This window comes from Clytia hemisphaerica, unplaced genomic scaffold, assembly GCF_902728285.1.
Source record: "Clytia hemisphaerica strain Z4C2 unplaced genomic scaffold, Clytia hemisphaerica genome assembly, whole genome shotgun sequence".
NCBI classification, from domain to species: domain Eukaryota; kingdom Metazoa; phylum Cnidaria; class Hydrozoa; order Leptothecata; family Clytiidae; genus Clytia; species Clytia hemisphaerica.
This window is the reverse complement of record NW_027104371.1, coordinates 394,197-421,565: the sequence shown is the minus strand read 5'-3', so window position 1 is coordinate 421,565 and position 27,369 is coordinate 394,197.

Here is a 27,369-nt window from a genome sequence, read left to right as displayed (position 1 = left end):
GTCTCATTCTCTAAAGAGACATTGCACGGACTAGAATTTAACAGACTAAAATTTCTCTTGTCTTAAAAAACAAATAGAATCAACATAAAAGGGCTTGCGGAACGAGCGTTCTGTTTTCGCAAAGCGAAGAAATTTCAAAATGTATAAGAAATCAACGACTCCGTTATTAATACAGAATTTAAAAAACAAAATAATAAGACCTTTACATTTCACCAAGAATTTATTTCCAGTGAGTCATAACAATAATGTCAAAGAAGCAGAAAGAAGAGGATGTTGGAAAAATTAAAGACAGATAAAAAAGTAATTTGTACTCGACTTTGTAATACTTTTGTAGTAGTTTCAAAAAATCTTCCTGGAAAAAGTATAAAGATATCTGCTCAATACAGCTTTTCACAAGGTAAAAGAACAAAAATAAAAAACTAAAACTGTAAAGAGTAACATCGTAGCATGGACTTAATAACATAGGGGTATTACAGTGGTCTTTAAAAGGGTAACACAGAGTATTTCACACCGTGAAAACCGTGTTTTTCAGCCAGAAACAGCTGTTTTGTCCAGTTTTTGCGCTTTTTGAAGCTCAATATCTCGAGTTAGGTACTGAAATCACCTATACTTGCAATATATCTCTAATCCTAATTTTTTGAGAGCTTTCCAAAAATATACAACAGGTCTCCGTTTTCTCAAGCTAAAATTTTCATTAATTTTTAACCCTATGATTTTTGCCTGAGACCGTCATATTTGTCCGAAAATCACACCAAAGTGTCCGAAAAAAATTGGAAACATTGAAATTCGGACTCCTCTATAGTTGTACTTTCCAAAAATGTATAACAAGTGCTTTGACTAAAAAAATCGAGCGATTTTACAAATTTCCCCCTACTACAGGGCTTTTAAACTGAAAATAATTTGATGAGTTTTAAAAGATCCTTCTAGAATTTTTCAACAAACGTATCCTGTGAAAAAAGACCCGTCAGGACTTTTTGATAGTTTAGGATACAGTAAATCAACATAAAAGGGGTTGCGGAACGACCGTTCCGTTTTCGCAAAGCGAAGAAATTTCGACACTAACAATTTATTTTTATAAGTCAAACTTTTATTGATAATGTTTTCCAACTCAACTCTTTCTTTTTTATAAGAATTTTATAAGAACAATACGAGGCTCAAAAATTAAATACGCCGGGTTTTGAGCAATTCAAAAACAATTTCAGGCTCAAAGTGCAAAAAAGGACAGCCAAACCTTTAAAAAAATTTACTGGTTCTTAAAAAAAAAGAATGCAAGTGACAAAAAAGAACACACATGTTTCTTGTGCAATGGCTGAATGACCAACAACAAAGATATTACATTAGGCTTTAGGCTGGTAGTTTATCTGAATAAATTGAAAGACTTTTATCCCATCTTTTTGTGACTTTTTAAAACAATTACTTAGCTCTCTATAAAACTTTTACAAAGACAAATTTATCAACAATTCAAAAATTATATTATACATTTCCCTTCAAAATTAAAAAAAAATAGTGCGTAGTTTGAAAGATGATCTTGAGCTTTTCAGCTATTAGAACCTAGTATACAATCTCTCAAAATGTGCTACCTCTTTATGATATCATTCACTTCAAATGTAGTATCAATTTTCCGAAAAGGAATCAGCAGCCTAGCAATAGACCTTTTTTCAAAGAGGACGTCCTGTTGAAAAATTATGTAGTCCAGCCATAAAAACAATGATAGAGCCATGCATAATTATTACAATATGCATGATACAGTAATTATGCATGGCTCTATCATTGTTTTTATGGCTGGACTACACAATTATTCAACAGGACGTCCTCTTTGAAAAAAGGTCTATAATTTCCAGTAACTTATGAGATTTTTTGCGTGATGAAATTTTGTCTTTTTGTGAATCTATTTTTGCGATATTGGGTGTTCGGCAAAAAGATGTTCCCAATGTTTCATTTATAAAATCAATCCAAACCAGTCCAAACTAATTTTTTCAAGAACCTTGCCTTGCAAAATAAAATTCAAAAACTTCTATAATTCATATATACAGTATAAGTATAATTTAAAGTAATGCCATTACTATTTATTAGGCGGTAATAATAACAAGCGTTATCTACAATCTCGCGTCAAAGAGTTTATGAAAATATAAGTTGATTCGCCAGTAAAAAACACTATTTTGTGAAAGCTGGTGAAAGATATCTTGTTTGAAAATATATTCGAGCTAGCATCAAAAGTAACATATAGGTACTTTTATCATTTAAGTTGTCTTTTGGGCTGAAGGCATTATTCTATTTGATGATGATCAAGCTCCAATGTTGAACAAAAATCTCTCGAGAGTCAGCAAGCGATAATGGAATCAACAATCAATCAAGCCAAATCAAAATGATTCCATTATCAAATAAATATTGAACAAATCTTCAATGACGAAAATAGCAACTAGTAATTATCATTTTGATTCTACTTTCCAGTACAGTCTTCTCTTTTGTCTCGAAAACATTGCATGGAATAACATGGAACTGGCACAATTTATATTCAGCAGAAGAGGACCATTTTATTATTCTCCATCAATCACAATAATCTGTTCATACAGTCATAATGCTATATATATATTTTGGTTTTATGCTGCTTCTATGTTGTTTACGTTCACCCACCAAAACTCTGAAACACTGCTGATTCAGCCAGTCGGCCGATCAGTAGTTAAAAGTCACCCATCACATCAAGCTCCTTCACCTGAACCCTGAAGACAGAAGAGATGAAAATAATTATAGTTAGAGTAAAATGAAATAAACACACGACCCATATGAATAAAAATATGCCTGTGGAAAGAAAACAGGGCCATATGATATCCATGAAGCACATCTGAAGCACATGGCCGAGAAAAAAACATTTTGTTTTGTGAGATGAAATCCAATTTAATACAAAAAAGTCAACACAAAGAAAAAGCACTAATGTAACATTCCAAAGGTAGTTGAAACTATAAAGGGGAAAAAAATTAAGATTTACCTTTCAATGGTAATATAATCAGGTATAATCAGTTCAAAAGTTAATGCATGCACCTCAAAAACCGAAGAGATTCGTTGGTTTTCAGGGCCATCTTTGTTGTTTTGGAAATGAAACGCAGAAAAAAAGGACTGGGCCCAGACATCTGGAAGAAGCGGGAAAAAAGCAAAGGAGATAAAGTTTTGGTACTATTACTATTATTTGTACAAAAGTTGCAATTTTCATAAAATATCTTACATTATAATACTCAAAACATAGATTATATTCTATTAAAATAAGTAATTTATGAAACAAATACTTCAAATAGTGCTAAACTAATTTAAACCCCATCCAACACGAAGCAAAGTCGATATTTCGCCATCCCACCGGCTCATTTTCAGAAATTTTCGTACATATACAGATTTTTTTACGCCACGCGCAGATCTAGAGAAAGGATGCTACACTCCCTATTCGGGCGCTTCGCGCCCTCAAAACGGTCGTTCCGCAAAAATAAAATCTATTTTTACAAAAATATCACTAATTTATAATTCACTACTAGTTTTCATACATTCATGCAATCAAATAAGCAAATCATGCAATGACTTCAAACCCCTTGAAACATTCCAATATTATATAAGGCAGCGATCACGAAACTCTCCATGCATTTCATTTTGCCAGTAACATGTTCAAGAATTTTGAGGAAAATGCTGTTAAAGAGCTTATTTTATTTGGAAACTATTTAAAGTGTTTGAACTGAATAGTAACAAGTAATGACCACCAGCAGCAATGAATTTGAAATTTTCTACTACTGACTTAAAAAGATTAAAAATAAAATGGAAGTGTATTTTCTGATTGCTGCCTTTTAACATGTAAAAGTTAATGTCATTAAGCATCACATGTCACACACAAAACATTCCATGTACCACCAAAACATTCACAATTTGTCCCCCTTCTTGTGTTGCATTATATTATACGTAGCTACATAATATTAATATTGAATCTTGATGGGAATCTGGTAATGTTTGCATTTGCTTGATCTCAAACTACAACAAAGTCTTTTTTATGTCGTGTTGAATAATAGACCTTATCAGAGTTTTTGAGTTTTCTAAGAAAGCAATGTGTATTACAATAGAATTCCCTCGAAGAGTTCCTAAGAGATATTATTTGTAATACACTCGAAACAATCCCACAATGCATCGCTTTTTTAGAAAAATCAAAAACTCCGATAAGGTCTATTAAAAAATAATGTGTCTGTTCTTCGCAGCATACCTCCTCAACAAATCTTACTGACCACAATCACCCAATATTCGATGGCGTATGGTCTTTTTCGTAAAAGCGTTTACTCAAATACGTTGAACCGTGTATTGACAACAAAAATCATTGTTCGGCTGAATGTAAAGTTTAACCATGACATAACATTTTCAGTAAAATTATAAAGTCTAAATGTTAAAATATTTCCAAATCCAAATGTTGTTTTTTAAATCTGACTTGACTGTTGCAGATATTTGGTTTGATCTCAAGCCATTAAAATAGTTTTCGATGAGATCAATTGATGTAATGGGAATGGTAACTCCAATCAATTGTCACAAAAATGTGCCATGCAGTATGGATGCCACAAGGTAAACAACCATCTGTCAGACCATTTATCGAAAATTTCAGTTAACAAAAAAAACAAACAACAGCCGCACATTGTCACATTAGCAAGTGGATGGTAGGACAGCTCTCCTCTCCCAGAGGAAGTGGTAAAAAACCTCAAGAATGATACTCGAGTAAAATTTCCAATAAGTGTGAACAGCAGCAACGTCATTTTACAAGCAAAAGATGCCTTCCACTTAAAAAAATCAGTAGGATCCTGCCTTGACAAAAATCGCCATCTTTGTTTCGCAAGTGTGCAAAAGTGAAAGTAGCAGCAACGACACAAAAACAAACATCTCGCACTTGATTGGATAGTCAAACTCGATATAATTTTAAAAACACTTTTATTTTATAAAAAAGTCTAGAAAAGTCTACTTTGCTCGATGTTTTTTCGTGAGCCAAATCGGTAGCATTTCTCGAACATATACAAATTTACGTCCCGCGTACGCAGATCTTGCCAAAGGATGCGGAACGCGCGTTTGTCTCAATTTCAAAAGTGACGTTACACAGAATAAAATTTCTCTAGTCTTAAAAAACAAGAAGAACTTGGTCAAAATAGGCGTGGCTAGAGTGCTGACGAATAAATCACACCTTTTCAGATCTAAAAAAATATCGAAACATAATTCTATTGGCCAATATAAGAATTGAAAAGGTCATTACACAGACTAAAAACTATTATACCCCTGTCTCAATTTCAAAAATGACGTCCACATAGAAGCATAGCATAGCAGACTCAGAAAATGACGGCTTAACGGCTTACCAATCTCTCTCAGGCAAAAATCCCAGCTTAAAGGTCAGTTTAGTTCTTGGCTTAATTTCAAGTTCGGCTTAACTCAAAAAGTGCATTAGATTTCGGTGGAAAAGGCGTGATTCTTTTTTCATCAAATTTAACAAATCCCAAATCGAAAGTGATGGCTTTGAAATGTAGAAATAAGCATAGGCGTGGTTCCAATAAGGTGTGGTCTCTTTATGAGAAAAAAAAAACAAAAAAAACAGAACAGTTAGACTAAGGGTTGTTTATAAAAAAACGAATTATTATTTTATTTTTTTATTAAAAGAATTACAGTCCAGGCACACGAGGGTATGTTGTGCGCAGATATGTAATTTTTGCGCAGATATGTAATTTCTGCGCAATTATGTAATTATTTTGCGCAGATATGTAATTTCTGCGCAAATATGTAATTTCGAGCTGCGCAGATATGTAATTAAATTTCTGCGCAGATATGTAAAGCACGATCTTTAAAATCAATGGTACCCCATTGATAGCTTTTACCATTATTTTTACCTCTTTTGGACTTAGGTATTTTAGCTAATTTCAATAAAATACAAGAAGTAATATCTTATTATGTGAGCATCTACTATTATAAGAATCATCGTTATAAGAAACTGATCTATAACTTTACAACCACTAAGTTTTAACTTTCGGTGATTGGTTCTTTCAAAGCAAACATGGAATAGCACCTAAAATGAAAATAATTATTTTTCTTATAAGCATCATCTTTATAAGAAAATTCTCTATAACTTTACAACCGCCAAGTTTTAACTTTCGGTGATTGGTTCTTTCAAAGGAAACATGTAATAGCGCCTAAAATGAAAATAATTATTTTTCTTATAAGCATCATCTTTATAAGAAAATGATCTATAACTTTTCAACGAATAAGTTTTAACTTTCGGTGATTGGTTCTTTCAAAGCAAACATAGAATAGCGCCTAAAATGAAAATAATTATTTTTCTTATAAGCATCATCTTTATAAGAAAATTCTCTATAACTTTACAACCACCAAGTTTTAACTTTCGGTGATTGGTTCTTTCAAAGGAAACATGTAATAGCGCCTAAAATCAAAGACTTATAACCAAAACAAGACGTCCTACCATTGTTTCACCTTAGTTAGATCTGATCAGGTCTATTGTTATTGTTTTACGAATACAATATATGTATCTACAGGGTTTCCGCATATTTACAGAAAGACAGAACAATCAATTTGCCGACTCAGCAATAAAAACAATTGTTTTGCCGAGTCAGCGAATAAAAAAAAACATTACCGAGTTCTCAGAAATTTTGAAAAAATGATCAAAATGGCTGAATCTACTTCCACATCTACTGCTGCTTCAGTGGTATGCTGATGAAGACTTTTTTGATGATGATTTAGATGAGGTTATAATAAACTTCATTCCAGATGAGCTTGCTCAGTTAATTATCAGTGGAGCCGATCCAAATTTGAACTTAATCCATGCACAAGTTGGCGCTTCAGACGATTCTAAAAAAACACTGCCTAAAATTGTTTTGAAGCTCACATCTCAGGATGTCGAGTCTAAGTCTGATGAGTTGTGGCGAAAAGCTGTCATTACCTTGCAAGAAGACATGTATTATTTCATTGGGAGTAAAGAAATAGTTGAAAAACGAAAAGATACTTTAGCCAATATATTATCAAATTTATCAGATTCTCATATGTTTAACTTAAAGATAACAATGAAACTTTACACCATGATCGAAGTTTCTCTCCCAACAACGTCCCTTATTTCAGAGGGAAGAAAACTCATGTGGCAAAGATTTTATGGATACCTTAGTTCAAACGAATCTAAAGTTGACTTAACGCATTTGGAGGAAATATCGACAGTGGTAAATTTTGATTTACTTACTTACAGGTTAACTTCAAAACTTTTGGAATTGCTAATCACCGCCAACATCGAATCATACATAGCTGAGTCATCATCAACTACATCCTCTGCATCTAATAATGAAAGAGAGAAAATGGATGATCGTGAGCAGAATATTGTGAATTATGTTGCCGGATTTATTGCACACTCAGCAAAAAAGTACTACAAACGAAAAGGCAGTGAGGGGGAACAATTTATTGCAGCTATCAAAACATGGAGCACTGGGAAGAAAGCAAAATGTTTTGAGTTCAAAAACAAATGGATTGACCTCCGGGATCGTGGTGGATTAGTGCATGTTAGTGATAATTGTTTTTTATTCTTTCGGGCTATTGAGTATTCTGTACGTGACGTCTTCAACCCTGTGACATTAAATAACTATGCTGGTGAGAATTTGAAAGAATTGATCAAAGAGAGAATTTTCAAACGGAAATATGTAATTTATCGCTGGGATGAGCTAATGAAAGGTGATGAGCTGGACTCAATTGAAAAAGAGAGTTTGTTTAAGTTGGTTGTTGTACGATGGATTGACATACGTGGCAAGGCATTTGTCAGAGCTTGGGTGGATGGGTTAAGACAAAAATACAAGGACAAAGTGTCAGATAAAGGAGAGCATTCCCATAGAAAGCAATTAAATGCTAAGAAAAGAAACAATAAATCTAACCCGACATCTAAATGATTTTACTATTTAGCATTTTATTTATTAAAATGTGTAACACAAGATACTTTACAATAGTCTTTTTGGCCGAAATGACATCTCATCCAAGAAATCTTCAACTTTTTGTTTTTTGTTTCAATGAAACCAACAATGGATTGGTGTTATTTTGTTGAGAATATATTTCGATATCTAGTATCATCTTCAGCTCTAAACTATAGAAACAAAGTTAAAATTTTGAATTTGTTGAAATATTTCAGGATACTTCTAATGAAGATGAGAAATGAAGGGATCCAGTCGAGTACAATATTCTTTGACCCAATCAGTACAGTCAAGTATTAATATTTGAGGTATTACGAAAATTGCTACTTTTTGCCGTAATCGCTTTCGTTTTTAACATAAGGTCTTAGCAACGAGTACCCCGGGCATAGTTACGGGGCATTGAGAAAAAATCCTGACATTCACGCTATCATATTCTACATTACAAAATACACCTGTTCTATGTTGGGTTTTTTTCTCTGTGTTTTGTAGCCTTTATTATCGTCATGCAAAGTAAATAAAACCCCCTGGAATTCTTTAGGTTTTGATAAGCAAAATACTTACATACTATTGTTTACTTTTCAGGTATTCATCCAATCAGAATTCACGCTCAGAAACTTTCAACCAATCAAAATTCAACCGTGACGCGGGAAATGATCCAATCAGAATCCCGAAGCTAAAGACTTACAGCCAATCAGAATTTGTTAGCGAGCGGTATTCATCCAATTGGAATCGCGTAACACGAAAGCGAAAGTGAAAGTAAAGGCGGAAATATATTATTTTTTCGACGTGATTTGCATATATTAGAACAGAAAGAAACGCCAATTTGTCAAAGATTTGTTTAAAACCACCTTATTTTTTGTTGAGTATCGCCTAGATTTATCGAAAAATATGCTTTTCAACATTTTAATCTTAAAATTTCTTTTATTGTTAAGTATCCCCCCCAGGCTCAACGCCGAAAAAAAAATAAGCGGGCGGAACCGCCCTCGTAGTTTAATCCCAGGATTGAAAAAACCTGGAGAAAACCTTTTCCGTACATATAATGTAACAAGGAATTTTAAAACACGGCATTTAAAGTGAAACAAGATGGCGGGGAAGTAGTGATTGGAGGTTTTTGTAATTAGACAGCATGACAAAGGTTGGTTATATTTTAGCATAACAAAGACAAACTCAGGAGGTGAGGTAAATTGCGTTTTGACTGCTTTTAACTGTTTTTCTAATAAAGAATATCTTCAAACTTGACTTCACTGCCAATAGAAATATTCTGATCCCTGCTTTTCATTTTTCAGAGATTCCGGCATAGAAAATAAAATTTTATATACGACATAGCTATCCTAAATTCTAGATATCCTTTCACTTTGAGAGCCAAATAAAAATGAGAACAGACTTTGCATTTTTTTCACGCTAGCAAGCCATCAGACTAGAATCATTAAAGCAGATTTTTTTATGTTGATATCTAGAATTGTTCAAATACTTTCCATAGTTATTCCTGGATTAAAAGGTTCATTTTTATGCTGAAATCTTTTTCATATTTTTGAAATAATTCAACCAATCAAAATATTCTGCTCGAAATTATTTCTATCAATGTCTAAAGAAAGTATGCACTTTCAGAATAAACTTTAACAAATATGGTTTAGAAGCCTGGTCAAGCCTTGTTAAGTAGGTCTGGTCTATAAACAGGGTGTTTTTGTAAGTCTACCAGCTTAGAATTCCTAGGTTTATGCATGTTAGTAGTGTTGGTTGTCGGTATTTAAAATCAATCTTGGTTTGTTTGACTTTGTCTTGGTCAACTCCAGATCAGAAAGCTCGTCCAGGAGGCTCCCCCCTCCTGCTGGAGTTGGCCTTCTGTCCTTCATACACATGTAGTGGATATCAGGCTCATGCTTAAAGTATAGCTGTGCTGCATATATTCCTCTAGCTCTTTTTACATTTGCATTTTATCATTTTTAGTCATGGAAACATGCTTTGTCTTTCATTTTAAATAAAATATCAAAATAAACCTTTTTATTTTTTTCCTGTACACATATTTTAGTTCGTTTTTTAATACCATATTAGTATTTGTATTCCAAAACATCTAGTAGTTCATGAAAAAATAAAACAATAGGGTTTAAACGCACCCTTGGTGAAAAACTTATTTCTTAGTTTGTCTTTTAAAATTCAAAGCTTTTCAAAGAACTTGCTTCCTCTTTTATAAAACACATTACTTTCCATTTATCTCGGATGTTCTGTGCATCCTAAATGTTCAGAATTTCCAGAAAAAAAAGCAATGGACATGGTATCTTCAATTCGTTACTAAATGTATCATGAGGGAATTTAGTCAGGACCAAAACTTCATATTTTTATGAGAAAAAGCCTGAGAAAGAATTGAACTTTTATAATTCTCCCTGCTAGGAAAATAATCATCCAGACTGATCCAGACATTATGCTGAAAAAAAGTTAAACAACAGAAAATGAAAAATTCTTTTACAGAAAACAAGCCGTATAATGTACTTTAAAGGAGGAAATTTTGGCGGAAAGAAAATTTGGTGGATTTGCCTTAAATCCAGACCCTTCCTCGATTTGCAAGTTGCTAGGAAATACTCTAAATCACAGAATTAACAAAAATATCTGTAGAAATGAAGATTATCTTTCATGAATGAAGAATGAAACATCATATTTTTCATTTTCAAAAATAAGCAGAAAAAAATAAATAATAAAAAAATATATATGAAATAAGATGAAAACATACAATTTTTCGAAAAATAAACAGAAAAGCAGGATAATAGTATGAAACAATCATCCAGCTTTCATGATCTATTTTTCCTTTCCCTTGCTTGATAATAGAAATTAATTGTAGGAAAGCAAAAACTAGCTCTCTTACAAAACTTTTAGCAAAAATAAAAAAATTTAAAAAGTCTACCCTTGTAAAAAATCTACATTTCCTTCAACCCACCATTCTGAACTTTGAATATTCAAAATGAAATGGATTTCTCAAAAATAGACAGAAAAGCATTACGCAGATAAGATGAGATATCTCACTTTACTGCAGTGAAAATATTCCAACATTATATAAAAGAAGGGATCAATCAGAATTTCTTTTTCAGAATTTTACAAAGTCCTCCTTATATTTTTTAGACTTATCAAGAAATGCAGAACAAAAAGAATTATAGGAAGCGATTTTAAATTTGATTTCTAATTAATTGTTCTAACGCTAGAGATGAAGGACACACTGAAAAAAAATCAAAGGATTATCCCTAATAAAAAGAACAGAAAGACCTTTATTTGCTTTGGGTTCTTCGACGCTTGAGAGGAATTCCACTATCTTCCATAAATTCTTGTTGTTGTTCTTCAGGGATTGTACAATTGCCATTCATGCTTGCAACGTTCTTGGACTTGATACCATGCAAGGCAAGTTCACTGGTAGCATATTGACTTTCTGTAGGGTGTGTATTGAACCCACACTTTCTCCTTTGGGCAGAAAAGTGCTGCTCCTCCAGTGGATCTTGGGAAAATTTAACCCACTTAACACAAAAAAATTGGGGAATTCATTAAGCATTAAGCAGATCTTTGATCAATCCCACTGTTGACTTAACTAAAATTCAGAAAGTAAGAGAAAAATTAAAGTAAGGTAGTTATTGCACCCATTATTATCTACTATATAATTCAAGACTTGACCAAGAATGCTAATTCTAATTCTTTGTTTGTCTCTATTCTGGTAAAGTAGAGACAAAAGGGACAACAGTTTATACTTCTTACTTATTAAAAATTATATAAAAAAATCATTTAAAAGAATTTTTCCCAGAGTTTACATGATAATCTACAGACCATAAATTGAATGGATGATGATTTTTTGATTTAATTCTTTTAAATAAAACTTTATACATGGCTCAAGTCAGTTTTCTTCTATCTGCTGAGAGTGCTCAATGATATCAGAGCATGATCAAATTAAAAGAAGTAGACTCTACTTCTCTTAATTTAACTTTACATTGTTAAATATCAGCAATAATAACTTGAATGTTTACATTTTGTAATAAAGGTGAGCTGGAACTTTCAAGGGTACAGTCTATAAAATTGTACTGTCAATAACATGATGCCAAAATTTATCACTCAAAACCAGCTCCTCAAATATGAATCTTAAAAATTAATGAGTCCAACAAATCTAAGATTGAAAAATTGAAATATTTTGGTACTGTAGGTATAACAAATTTTAAACCTGTGATCTGCAGTCCTTCCAAAGTGGGTTGACTTAGGCAAAGTTTGTTCCTTTCTTTCTTTGTCAAATGGGTTTGAGATTTGGATTCGTCTTGCCATTTAATGATGTAATCTCTGATGAAGTCATCCTCAAGCCACTAAAAAAAATGGTTTTAAATTGTTTTCCTGTTGTGATATTTTGTGTAGCAAAATCTATAATTTATTAATTTGTTGTAGAATAGATATTGGGAGATGTCTATAAGGATTTAACTTACTGTGAAACGAGAATCATTCACTGATCGATAAGGGTCAAGTGCAGGCTTTCGTGCATCACGTCCTGCTTTATCATATTGGCCATTGAGACAATCGAAGAAATTATCAAACTTGCGACAGAAATCTTCAGTGCCCTTGAGTTCTGGTTTGTCTCGATATTGTAGACAATCTGCTACACTTGAGCTAAGACACTGAAACAAAATTTATGTTTTTTTTATTAAAATGATTCTTTTTTTATCTATTTATGGTGATCATTTTCTGATCCCTTATTAATCATTGCATCTCTAAACATTAAAAAATGTGTACTTCAAAACAATTGAATGCTAACTAAGGGCTAAGTAAAATCAATTACTATAGATGTATCCAAACAATTAATACTATGTTGGACGGTGAAAAAGAATGCGGCTATTATATTTTGATTTTTCCCCAAACAATTAATACTAAACATACTTGTGCAGCAAGTCTAACTTTCATCCTTGATGAAGGTGTCAATTTTACATGTTCTGTCCGGATTTTAGTCATATATAAACCAGGCGTGCTGGGATTTGAATCAAAATTCTTTAACGAAACGAGATGAGCCCAACTGATGGAGAAATTGTTGAACTAAAAATAAAATTAGTTATTTGAGATTTCAAATTGTCATCACAATTGAGCTAAACCTGGTTAAATCAAAGCAAAACTGAAAAGCCTCTTTTTGACCTTGACTTTGCTAATAGCTCATAATTTATATTATAAAAAAACAATCACTAATAATTTACATTAAAATAAATCTATTGTCAGTTAGTTTTTGGTTTTCAAAGCATAATAATACTTACTATCAAATTTCTAGAGTTTCTGTTCCCATGAGAGTTTTCCCAGTTATTTCTGACGGTCTTTATCAAGTGAGGCACATCGCAAATAAGGTATATCTTTCTAGATTTGTTGCATATGTTTATCGCAAAGTAGGGGAGCTCCTTTGACCCAGGTTTCAAATGAAGTTTGTAAAATTTCCTATTTGATGAAGCACCATCTGATACGAAACATCTAACACAAAGGCCAATACTTTCTAATGAACAGACTGCATTCCATGCAATAGGAAAAATAACATCACACGTTATTGCTTTGGTTGGGAAGTAAGCAATGGTAAATAAGAGATTGGTGTAGATTCCTCTCACCATTACTGCCATGACATGAGAGGCAATTTCCTTCTCTGGAGCCTCTTCAGCACATATTCTCTCTAACTTTTCGATTTCATTTGTAACCTTGTCTAGCGCTACAAAACCAACAAGCCTACCAGTGGTTTTGTTGTAAACCAGGTCAGCCTTAATCTTCATTTCGTCAAATAACAGGGAGACACTTCTTTGGTGCGATTCTAGCTTTTCTACTCCTGCTTCCTTGTAGAGACGTGCCAAAACATCAGAATTGAAACCACTTCCAGGCTGTGTATAAAGAGTATAGTCCCTCAAAGTATTCTTGTGAGGCAATTTAAGAATTCAATTATTTTCATTTTAGGCGCTATTCTATGTTTTGAAAGAACCAAACGCCGAAAGCTAATAATCATTGGTTTAGAAGTTATGAATTGTGTTCTTATAAAGTTGATGCTTATAAGGAAAATAAATGTTTCTAGCTTAGGCACAATCCTATATTTGCTTTTAAAGAACCAAACGCCGAAAGCCAATATCACTTTGATAAAAAGATATTGACTTGTTTCTTATAAAGACGATTTTTATAATAAAAACAACAATTGCCAAATCTTTGGCATAGTCCAAGAACAAAGTCTAAGATATTACTCCTTGTATTAGAAAAATTTATGTTAAAATCGAGTCAGTTTTTCAAAAAATAACTAAGTCCAAAAGGTCGTGTTTTACATATCTGCGCAGAAATATAATTACATATCTGCGCAGCTCGAAATTACATAGTTGCGCAAAATAATTACATATTTGCGCAGAAATTACATATCTGCGCAAAATAATTACATATCTGCGCAGAAATTACATATCTGCGCAAAAATTACATATCTGCGCATAACAGGGTATCTAAACCGATCTTGTACAAAAAATCTTTTTTAGGTACAGTTTGTGGATCTTCATTCGACTTGGCTTAATCATCTCGTCTGATGTTCTTTTCCACTCTTTGATTTGCTCTCTCTTCATTTTCGTTAAATCGTCGGTGATGCTAAATTGCTCGTGCTGTTTTAGTTCAGTCAACTTCTTCATGAAGCGGTACTTTATGTGGCTGTTTTTGAAGGCGACTTTGATGGGACGCACACAATTTGATTGTTTTCCAACTCGAGAGACGAAGGTTTGTTGAGTTTTTACGTTTTACGTATTTTCTTTTTCACGCACCCCGTGGATGCTGATGTTTGCGTCTATTGACAGCTTTCTTTGGTCTTCGATTTGTTCTTCGACTTTCTCCCTTCTGAGTAACTGCTTCATGTTGTTTAGGTTCAACGAACCATTTACTTTCGCAGCGTCGGCAAAACTTTTAGGTTCTTTAGCGACTTGAACTTTCGAAATCTTAGCATTCACTGTCTCTTCAATTTTAGTGGATAGCTTCTTTTCCAGGACAGAAAATTGGCTCTGGATTAGATCAGTTACTTGATTTTTATCTTTTAGGTATTCCTGACATTTTACCTGTAAGTCTTTGACCATGGTATTAAGTCTCTTTTCATTCTCACTTTTATGGTGTATAATTGTTTCACGTGCATCGATTTCCTTATAGCTGTGTGTACAGCATTCTGTTCTTTCTGCTTGATGATGGATTTTTATGCTGAGGTCTTTTGCCGGAGAACAACAAGTTATGCATTGGTATTTTCTGTAACCTTTATTCAAAAACATATTCAACTGGTATGGTGGTAGTCCAGTGCAGGCATAATGTAGCATTCTTTGACATTTATGGCATTGAACCTTCATTTTTTCATTATCTGTAATGCAATTTTGCTCCGTACAACGGTTGTTGTCAATATCATCTTCATCAAGGGTCAGGTTCTTGTCAGGTGATGCCATCTTTTGAAATTTTATTTTGAAATTATGCTATTTCATGTGAAAATCTCCAAGTTTGAAAACGAAAGTACTTTAACTGGTAATTCCACCCCCCTAATTGTCGGCTAAACGGCTTACCAATTTCTCTCAGGAAAAAATTCCGGCTTAAGGGTGGGTTTACGTCTTGGCTTAATTTCAAGTTCGGCTTAACTCAAAAAGTGCATTAGACTCTGGTGGAAATTATGAAAATTATAAAACCAAAATTTCCAACTCAATCAATATAAAAGGGGTTGCGGGCGTTTCAGAACTCTTCCGTCCCTCCACTCTGTTTGCATAGCAAAGACATGCGAAAGGCGAGAGTGACAAAAACAAGCCGTAATAAATGTAATGTATATAAATTGTGAAGCGATCCAGGGCCTCCTCGATAAATTTGCAAGTTGCAAACAATTTTAATGAGAAAAAAACGCTGTTGGGTCAGGGGCAAATGAAGGCGAGACTGGGCTGTGTTCGTAAGACAATTGAAGTATGGTTCAAACTAAAATGAAAAAATTAACTAATTCTTACAAAAATATCTAAGTTGAAAATAAATTGAATTATAATTGAAGTGTCTATGTAAAAAGTTTAAGTTGAAGAAAAAATATAAGTTGAAATGGCTAATTCCTAAGCAGTGCAAAAAGGCAACACCCAGGCAAAATGGCGGACAAGAAAAGCGGGTATGAACTGTGTGAAAAGTATATGACTAAGTCTTGATTGAAAGTTAAATGTTGAAAGTTGAAATTTGGAAGGTTGATGTTCACCCTTCAAGTGCTTCTTTTGGAATGAATGCAAAACTGAGAATGGCACTGGTGTATAAAATACAGACCAAAAATTCATAAATGAAAAATGCAGAATAAAGCAAGGTTGACATATACCATTTGAAATTTATTGAATAAATTGACATAAATTAACTGAAAATCCCAAAAGTGCAAAAACAGAGAACAAAACACAGACCAGACAGAAAAAAATGGCCAGAAAGGGCAAAACACAGAAACAACTGAAAACTGCAGCTGATGCTGTGACAAACGCCGTATATTAATAAAGTAAGATGAAAACACGAAACACTTGCAGGGGATCTTGAATTTAAAAAGAGTTATTGCAATAAACAGACTGTACCCTTAAAACCATAAATGTTGGCGAGTCCAGTCAAAACACAGATTTGATCTGTAGCGTCATACTTCACCACATACTTTAGAAAATGGAGAAACCAAGGAAAATGTCAACATTTCTGAGAGATGAAAATTTTTTTTTGCATATACCGGGTGCACCAAAAAAAAGTATACAACTTTGTCCAGATATTGTGAGCTTCAGGATTTAAATTTTTTGTTCATTCTTTTTTTATCGCATAGAGGATGCTCTAACTTGAGTTTTGAGCTATCATACATTAGGTTTGAAAAAGTAGTTCAAAAATTATTTCAAAAAAACTGACTTTTTTTTAATGTCGAAATTTCAAAAAATCATTAAAAACAGAATTTTCTGTAAATCCCAAAAAGAAATCCAGAAAATAGCAAACTCAGAAATTTCTATAAATCCCAAAAAATCAAAAATCCCAAAAATCATTCGATCTCGTACACTTTTTTGGAAGTGATTAACCCCTCGAACACCACTCCATTGTAGCGCTTACATTCTAATAACAATACTAAACTTTATGATTGGCAGTAGAAACCCGGAACCTTTCGATAGGATTTAAAATGGGATAGGATTCCGTACACCGGACGCAGCATTGCCAAGAAAAAAGTTTGATGTAAATATTTTTCATACATGTGATAATTACCTTGATCTGTTAAGAATGCTTTGTGGTGGCTACTCCGAACTGTATGCCTTTCATCTGGCCCTTCAAGTAGCACAACTTCTTTTAGCCTAATGGTTGTCAGTTTATTGGTAAAATCATTTGAAGTGTTTCTGCCTCTGCTTCTTCTTCCTCTTCCACGTCTGCCAAAGAAGTTATGATGTGTTTCGTCGGAGGCCGACGAAAAGTTTGTTCTCAACTCCCTTAAGGTTGGATGTTTTGGTTTCTCGGGCGCGATGTTTGTGGGTAAGATAGTTAGCAGGCGTTAAGAAAGATTTTTTATCGTGGTCACACGGACGGAAGTGTTTTTGAGCATTAAGGAATGTGACCACGGTTACGAGTAGTTTTTACTCACCGAATCAAGTCTTTAGATTCATAGCACCATTTCACGTATGTGAATATTGAATTTTCCTTTTCTCTCCCGTACGAACTAATCAACCTTTTTAATGGCGGATGAATTTGTAAAAGAGAAGATTTTTTTTTGATTGTGATATATTCTGGAAAATCTTATGGTATGATCGGCCCTTTTTCGCGTTATTTCTGACCTCTCTCTTTGAGTTATTTGCGGCCCTAATTGACCTGCGGCGTAAAAGGTACCTGTGTTAATTTAAAGTGATAGGGCCGATAAGGCACTAATATAATAGAAAAAAGAATCTTAACAGGCATACAGGAAAACTGGGAGCCGGGAGTCGGGATGCTGAAATCGAAAGTGGGAGGCGGGAGGCTGAAAACGAAAGTGGGAGGCTGAAAACGAAAGTTGGAGGCGGGAGGCTAAAATCGAAAGTGGGAGGCGGGAGGCTGAAAACAAAAGTGGGAGGCGGGAGGCGGGAGGCGGGAGGCGGGGAGGCGGGAGGCGGGAGGCTGAAAACAAAAGTGAGAGGCTCATTTATAAGGCCACGCACAAACGTTTTTGGTCAAGGGATAAAGAAAAATCAGATCATTTATTTTTTATAAACACACACATCCATCAAAAAAAATATTTCAGAGAGTATGGTTTGAAACCTTTCCTAGGAAGCGTTTATCTTTATAAAAATAGTTTTACATAAAAATATAGCAAGCTTTGTTTCGAAACTGCTGATGCAAGATTTAATTACAAAAATATATAACATGATAGTTTTCGAGTGTTATATATATTTAGTGCAATCGGCTCTTACATATGGCGCGCGAAAGCGCTATAAAATACTATTATTTTTATAATGCTATCTTCTCCAAATATAATACTATCTTCTTCAAATATAATACTATCTTTTCAAATATAATACTATCTTTTCAAATATAATACTATCTTTTCAATTATAATACTATATTTTCAAGTATAATACTATCTTTTCAAATATAATACTATCTTTTCAAGTATAATACTATCTTTTCAAATATAATACTATCTTTTCAAATATAATACTATCTTTTTTTGAAATTTACTACTTTCTTTTCTTTAACTTATTGCTATATTTTCGAGGCTCAGAAAAGTAGAGTTAAAAAAGTAGAGTTACGAAAAAGTCAAGTTGAGAGCAGCAACCGGGGTACTAGGTGGGGGGGGGGCAATGTCCCCCCAATAATTTTTCTGGAAAAACCGAATTTAATAATATTTTTTTCTTCCTATATCACAACTATTAAGCTATTTTGATGCGTTTTTAGACCATCTAGAGGCTCCAATTTTCAAAATCGCCCTGACAATCAACTGACGTTACGCGCGTTTTATTCTTTTTTTTAATGATATAAAAAACTGCAAACGTTTTGCAACGTCATCACATTTTTGACATGGCAGTCAGACCTCCTTTTTAACCCGTCAATTTGTCTTTAACTTACATTTTCAAGTTGGGAAATTGTAAGATGACGTTAAAATGGCATATTTGTGACGTCACAAAATACATGCAGCTTATAACTCGAACTCGAGTTTTTCAACTCAAACTTATTAACTCGACTTTTACGAGTATTATATATTTGAAAGATAGTATTATTTACTAGAAGAAGATAGTATTATTTACTAGAAGAAGATAGTATTATTTACTAGAAGAAGATAGTATTATTTATTAGAAAAGATAGTATTGCAATAGAAAAGATAGTATTATTTTTGAAAAGATAGTATTATAAAAACGAAAGTATTTTATAGCGCTTTCGCGCGCCATACTTGCATGTTGGAAATAATCTAAAATCATTTCTTTAAGAAGTCAATACCTTGACAGGGTAAAATTATACAAGTCATGGCAAAATAAAGGTCTCATCATAATCATTGTTAACTACTGATACACATCACCTGCGTGGCCGAGTGGATAAGTAGATGAAACGGCATCTAAAGGGTAATGATTTTAGAGAGTTCGAATCCTATACGGTGCGACAAAAATTTTGTTATTTTGTCTGTTTTGTCAACATTGATCAAACTTTTCCTGGTTTTCTGAGCTCTTGTTGATATTTTTGAAAATTTCCGTTAAAATTTTAAGAAACAAAAATTGGGGGGGGGCGGCAGTCAGGCAAATTGACCGACGCCGCGACGGGTGTCTGCGAGGGTTACCCTATTAGCCCCAAGCTTTTTTGACTTTTGTATCCCCAGGGGGGGGGGGTAGAATCTACCACCCTTGATTATTTTCCATCTAGAAGAGCTATGGCCATGAAATTTGGTACAGATGTTCTCCATCATGATACAATTTTCCAGGAAGAAAAAAAAAATGATGACGTCATTCAAAAACTGATGACGTCATCACAAAATTTCCACCTGTCGGAAAAAAGCCCAAATATATGGTTTACAAAAATGTCTATTACAGTCGAACCAATAAAGATATTTCGATTCTGAAAGGTAAAAGACTGTTCTTTAACATAATTGCCGGTTTTGCAATTTCCATGAAGATTTTTTCTTAAAATCTATGCTGAAGATGACGTCATCATTTTCAAAAATTTTCTTTAGATTTTTTAAATTTGTATTATCAATGCCTATCACGTGTCAAAATTTGAAAATGACTGAATAAATAGTTTAGAAGTTATCAGCACATTAAAATTTTGTGTTTTAAGGATTTTAGCTGGGTTTTATGTCATGTTTCACATTAAAGTCATAAAACCTGATCTGGACAACCTATGACCCTAAAATTTTGTACAAGTACTCTTAATAAGATTTTATTAAAAGTCAGAAAGTTTCAAGTCGTTTGAAAAATTTTTCTCCGAGATATAAACAAAAGAACTCCAGCGTGGTAGATTCTACCCCCCTGGGGCTAATAGGGTTAAGGGTATGTTTTATAAATTTATCAGAAATGCACTGTAAGGGTGGAAATTTCAGCAAATCTGGGAAAAATTATTGCTCGAAAATCTTGATTTTTTTTGCTCTAAAAGAGTTTAAAATTTGAAAAATTGCATTGTAAGGGTATGAATTTTACCAATTTTTTTCTGCACTGTAAGGGTGCGATTCTAAAAGCCAATTTTTTTGCCGCACATACTGTCAATTGGTAACCCCCCCTCCCCAGGAGTGTCACCTCAGCTCAATACAGTTTGATTCAAGTACAGTATTTCAAAATGGATCAGGTCGGTTAGCGGGTGGAGAGTCAAGAGTCAAGAGTTATGAATTTCCCTTCTCTTGAAAATCCAATGTTCCAAAACTTTCAACTAAAAAAATGCAAAAAAAATCGGCTTTCGTCTTTTTTTATTATCTTATGAACACTTTTTTTAAAACCACAAGTGAAAAGAAAAGCAAAACTGACTGAATATGGCGCCAAAAAAGTGATTGACAGGTCTAGAAAATGATTGACAGGCCCGGGTTAGATATTTCCGTGAGCAATCTCGTTATATTTATCAAAAAGTAATATACTTGTGGAAAGCCCAATTATTCTACTTTTTCGAATGCTGTGTCATGGAATTTTTTAACAATTAAATAGAACGGGGTTTCCTCTGATGTAAACAAACCTCGAGTCCTATCCTAAAAATTGACATTGAGCGTAGAAAAAAAGACAAATAAAAGTATTTTCCTTTTTAATTTATATTTCCATCCAATAATTAAAGACTAACTTGAAAACACCAAGGGAGCTAAATGTAGCTAAATGCTTAGAACGCCTTGCGTTTTTTTTTTTCAAAACTGAAAATTTGACCCCGGCTCGAACTACCAAAGTCTCTTGTCATTGATTCTGAGTCCGGCCCGCTAGCAATGTACTATCGAGCCGATACAAAATTGCGCAACTTAAAAATCCCTATAAAAAACACTACTGCATATACGGGTGAACTGACTAGGCTAACTGTTTTGATCAATTACATACTCCAGGCTCCGTAAGGTTCCTTATTATAATTGAAAAAGTGTATACTAACAAACGAAACGGAACTCGTGAGAGTGCTTTTTAAACCGTTGTCTTTGTTTATCTTCACAAGATTTTGTTTATCTTTGCAACTTAGTTCTCGCTTTCGGCCTTTCGTCTATTCGTTTTCAGCGTATCACCTTCGATTTCAGCCTCCTGACTCCCACCTCCCGCCTCCCAGCTTTCGTTTTCAGCCTCCCGCCTCCCACTTTCAATTTCAGCCTTCCGCCTCCCACTTTCGTTTTCAGCCTCCCGCCTCCCACTTTCGATTTCAGCCTCCCGACTCCCGGCTCCCGGTTCAGCCTCCCGCCTCCCGGCTCCCAGCTTTCCTGTATGCCTCTTAACATAGATATTTTAAAAATAATAAAAAAAAAAATTTCAAATCACTGCCCGTCGAGACCCACGAGCTTCATCATAGCGGCCTGTTTCTTTTTGCGACCAGTTCGGTGATTGCTTCATGATTTTCAGGCGAAACATTGAAAAGCGTGTGAATAGTGTCTGTTTTCGGTTTGATTTTGAAAGCTGAAGCTTTATGGATTGTATTCTGTGGTAAATTCGATTTTGCTGGTGGTTTTGGCAGATTCAAGATGGTGGAGATTTATGTGGTAAATTCGATTTTGCTGGTGCTTGTGGTAGATTGAAGATGGTTGGGGCTTTCTGTGTTAAATTCGATTTTGCTGGTTCTTGTGGTAGATTCAAGATGGATGGGTTTTCTGTGGTAAATTCGATTTTGCTGGTGCTTGTGGTAGATTCAGGATGGTTGGAGCTTTCTGTGGTAAATTCGATTTTGCTGGTGCTTGTGGTAGATTCAAGATCGTTGGGGATTTCTGTGGTAAATTCAAGACTTTTGTGGATTGCACTAGTTCGATCGAGTTGGCTAGATTTGGGTTACTGGAAATTACCAAAACACCTTAGTAACATTTTGATTTTCCAGTTGTAGACCTTAGCTCGCTAGTTTGCTTGATTGGCCAAGACTTATAACCTCATCTTTTGTCAAGTTTGTAGATATGATACATTGGCTCAAGGTTAGAAAATATCATCATGAATATTAGATTCACACGGCATTGACATGAATCTGATTTTCTTGTTATCGATATCATAGCATGCTTCTGGGTACCCTAAAACAAAAAATAAATTGTAATACTACCAAATATTGCATACCTTTGAATATTAAAACAGTTCTATTTTATTTGAATGTTCAGACTAATTGTCGTGTGTGATGTGTAAACAACTGTTATCTATCTATAATTAGGCATTTCAGACGTTCTATACTTCCTTTGTCCTAAGGCTCAAGAATATACTTTTCATTTTCCGATGACATCATTTTGCTTTATCTCCTTTATATCTCCTAATATATTCGCTTTTCAAAAATTACTTTATAGTCACGTTTAGTCATAGACTCTCAATTGGTAGTCCTCTATGTCCTTGAAAGTACATAAAACCCACAAAACACAGATAGTTAACCTTAACTTACCATAGCCATTTGGTGTATTGGTAGATACCGATATATCATCAAAAATATTAAACTTTGATTTATATGAACATGGCGGTAGATGGTATGGCTTTACTTTCACAGTTGACGGGGTTGGCCCTCTAGATTTCTTCTTCTTGTTCTTCAGCTCTGTATTTATGATGAAAAACGTCTATAAATTGTTCAATGAAACAAAACTTGCTGACTCTTCACTCCTAAACTCCTAGTAGTCCACTTAGAATGTCTGTGCAAGTTTTCAGAGCTTTATCACAATTTAAAGTGTCATTATGTTTTATGTGATACCCGCCCCACTAATATGTTCTGAGTAATAATATCCTCTTTTACCAATTTATCTGCATTTTTATGTTTTATTAAATAAATAAAATAAAAAAGAAACACTGAGGCGATGATAAAAAATGTGTAATTAGCAGAAACTTGGAAAATGCTTAGTAAAAAACTACCAATTTTATACCGACCAGAAGGATTTATTTTGACAGTAATTGTTTTAAGAAGTCACAAAAAGATGGGATAAAAAATAGTCTTTCAATTTATTCAGATAAACTACCAGCCTAAAGGCTAATGTATTACAATATATATCTTTGCTGTTGGTCATTCAGCCATTGCACAAGAAACATGTGTTTTGTCACTTACACTCTTTTTTTATAAGAACCCGTAAATTTTTTTAAAGGTTTGGCTGTTCTTTTTTTGCACTTTGAGCCTGAAATTGTTTTTATTCTATTCCCATTATACTGTGTCTGTTATTAGTTTGATCCATGAATTGCTCAAAACCCGGCGTATTTAATTTTTGAGCCTCGTATTGTTCTTATAAAATTCTTATAAAAAAGATAGAGTTGAGTTGGAAAACATTATCATTAAAAGTTTGACTTATAAAAATAATTTGTTAGTGTCGAAATTTCTTCGCTTTGCGACCCCTTTTATGTTGATTTAAGACGATTTCAACAAAGGTTGATTCGAGATTACCACAGTCCGAGTGTACTACCTTTGAAAGATCTTTACGAGGTTTTTTGTTGAGAGAGTTCGAGACAAAAATAGCAGTTCCCCCAACTGTTAAGACTGCAGGGGTATCAAAAGATTTGAAGCCGCTAATAGAAAGTTCAGTGTTCTCGATAGAAGATTTGAGTCCTGTTTTACTGATACCGAGTATACTGAAATTATGATTGAGATTAGAAAGTAAAGTAGTAAGGTTATCATGATGTTTTTCTAAAGAGCAGATATTGAGATGAAGGCAAGAAAAAGTTTGTTTTTTGAGAGGTAGAGAAGCAAATTCTTGAGTACTATGATATTTGCAGTCAAAATGATTAACATAACATGATCATCAAAAGTAATATCATATAAAAATATATAAAAATATATAAAAATATATAAAAATTTGACGTCAATCAGAAAGGTTGTGCTCTTCGTTTTTTCAAAAAAATGAAGAACTTTTAATAAAATTTCAAAAAATGGAAAAAACAACCAAAATTCGACAAAAACTGGCATCACCTGACAAGAACCTGACCCTTGATGAAGATGAGATTGACAACAACCGTTGTACGGAGCATAATTGCATTAAAGATAATGAAAAAATGAAGATTCAATGCCATAAATGTCAAAGAATGCTACATTATGCCTGCACTGGACTACCACCATACCAGCTGAATATGTTTTTGAATAAAGGTTACAGAAAATACCAATGCATAACTTGTTGTTCTCCGGCAAAAGACCTCAGCATAAAAATCCATCATCAAGCAGAAAGAATAGAATGCTGTACACATAGCTATAAAAAAATTGATGCATGTGAAACCATAATACACCATAAAAGTGACAATGAAAAGAGACTTAACACTGTGGTCAAGGACTTAAAGGCAAAATGTCAGGAATACCTAAAAGACAAAAATCAAGTAACTGATCTAATCCAGAGCCAATTTTCCGTCCTGGAAAAGAAGCTATCCACTAAAATTGAAGAGACAGTGAATGCTAAGATTTCGAAAGTCCAAGTGGCTAAAGAACCAAAAAGTTTTGCCGACGCTGCGAAAGTAAATGGTTCGTTTAACCTAAACAACATGAAGCAGTTACTCAGAAGGGAGAAAGTCGAAGAACAAATCGAAGACCAAAGAAAGCTGTCAATAGACGCAAACATCATCACCCACGGGGTGCGTGAAAAAGAAAATGAAGAAGATATCGATTTCGTAAACGAACTTTTGAACGACGTCAACGTAGAAACTCAACCAACCTTCGTCTCTCGAGTTGGAAAACAATCAAATGGTGTGCGTCCAATCAAAGTCGCCTTCAAAGACAGCCATATAAAGTACCGCTTCATGAAGAAGTTGACTGAACTAAGACAGCACGAGAAGTACGTAAAATTGAGCATCACCGACGATTTGACGAAAATTGAGAGATAGCAAATCAACGAATGGAAAAGAAGAGCAGACGAGATGAATAAAGCCAAGTCGAATGAAGACTTTGATTGGAGGGTGCGGGGAAGTCCTCGTGACAAACTGTACCTAAAAAAGATTTTTTGTACAAGATCGGTTTAGAGGCCCTTGTGTGCCTGGACTGTAATTCTTTAATAAATAAATAAATAAATATCGCCACGTTGTTCTTCGATTTGAGAATCGAAGTTAGAAAAAGAGTTTGAAATAGAATTTAGATGTCTAAGATATGATTTTAAGTGACTTATATCTTTACCAATGGGTAATTTTTCATCGGATTCGAAATTAGGTAGAGCATCATGCCTACATAGTTTACAGAGCCAAATGTTGTTTACGTATTTTGGTTCAACGCCTAAGCACCGTGCATGGGATCGTCTTTTACACTTGGGGTAAGAATGAAAAGTTTTAGAAGTTATTTTTTTCGAGCAAACAGAGCAGTCATCGTTTGCCATTGTAGAGTTTTTGTGTGCAAAATAAGTTTGCAAATGTTCCTCGAGCCAAAATGTAATAAAAAAGGGGGAAAAAGCAAGCATTTAGATAGCCTGGATATCCAGGCTGTAAACTATTTCACAGTCTAGTTTTAGATATTTTATGTTCTGGTTTACAGTCTGGTCTCCCTAGAGCGATTTGCATTCTCTTTAAGAGAATGCAGTCCGCTTGCTTGCGCTCACTTCGCTAAAGGCGTAAGGGCCAATCTACACGGCGTTGAGCAATTCTAAAGCAAAAATAGGATAGTCCTCCAGTTGCTAGTGAAGGTAGGGCTTTCTGTTACATGAAAACATGAAAAAGAAGAAAACAGAGGCAAGTTCATTTTCCAAGAAAACATGGTTGGTCATGATAATGCATGCAAACTTTTTTATGGACTTTGGTGTAATTTTTGGATGTTTTAAAAAGTTTTAGATCTTGTAAGACTGCTTTTTATTAATTTTTGTTTTGCTGCCCTGGGTTGTCTAGGAAATATGGGTTTTCACTTTCATTCTCTAGGGAGACCAAGCTCTATAATTTTAGAACTTTGTATGTTGAGGTAAATTTTTGTTTTTTTCTAAAATTTTGAGCTTGGATATCCAGGCTAGCATTTAGACGAAATATGTACACAATTAAACAGAGATTTTGTCAAAAAGAGGATTGGTCGTATGTAATAACAAAAACTTATTCAAGCAAAGAGTTTTCAATGATCAGGAAAAGTTTTAACTAAGTCATTAAGATGTGTCATCTTCATGGTTTCAATACCATCATTAAATCTCAAATTAACAGTGTCATTATCATTATCTGGACGTACTTTGTTGATTACGATTAACGACGCGTCGATCTTTGAGTCGGATGTCGTTGGTGGTCTTGGGCTGTTCATAGCTTGCAACGGCGTCGTCCAGTGTTCTAAACTCAAGGTTGTATTGGATAAATGCACGCACCAGTTGCCAATATTCGGGATCATTGATACGATCAAGCTTGAACCGTTTTGAGTATTTAATGTCCGCCTTTTCCTTGACAGGGCTTTTGTTTGCTAACAATTTTCCAGACCACCAGTGACTTTGTTTTGCCTCAAAGTGGGTTAATCAGAGCTCACTATCAGTCTCCACAAAGTTAATAAACGAAACTTAAGTATTAACTTACCATTTTGTGTAGACATTCCACTAGTAGTTGTTGTTGACGTTGCTGATCCATCGACGCCATTCGATGAAACTAAAATAAAAGAATATTCTTATTTGAGAATTGAAGCACCATTACGAGAGGACAAAATATCAGTTACGGTTTTCCTGTAAAGCCACATATTTAAATTACAAAGACCCACGAAATACTGTTCTCGCCGTTTTGTACGAGGCGTTCAAGTAGAATTTGTACGATCTCTGCGTCGGGCACGGGTTGCGGGCTGTTGAGCCATAATTTTCGAGCACGCTTTTTAGGGGGCTCTATGTCAGAGTCGACATCTGTTGTCGAAATAGAACCAATTAGCGATACAGCGTCAATTTGATCTGAGAAAAAAAACAAAGAAGATACCAAAAAGCTGTTCACATGTTCTCTCA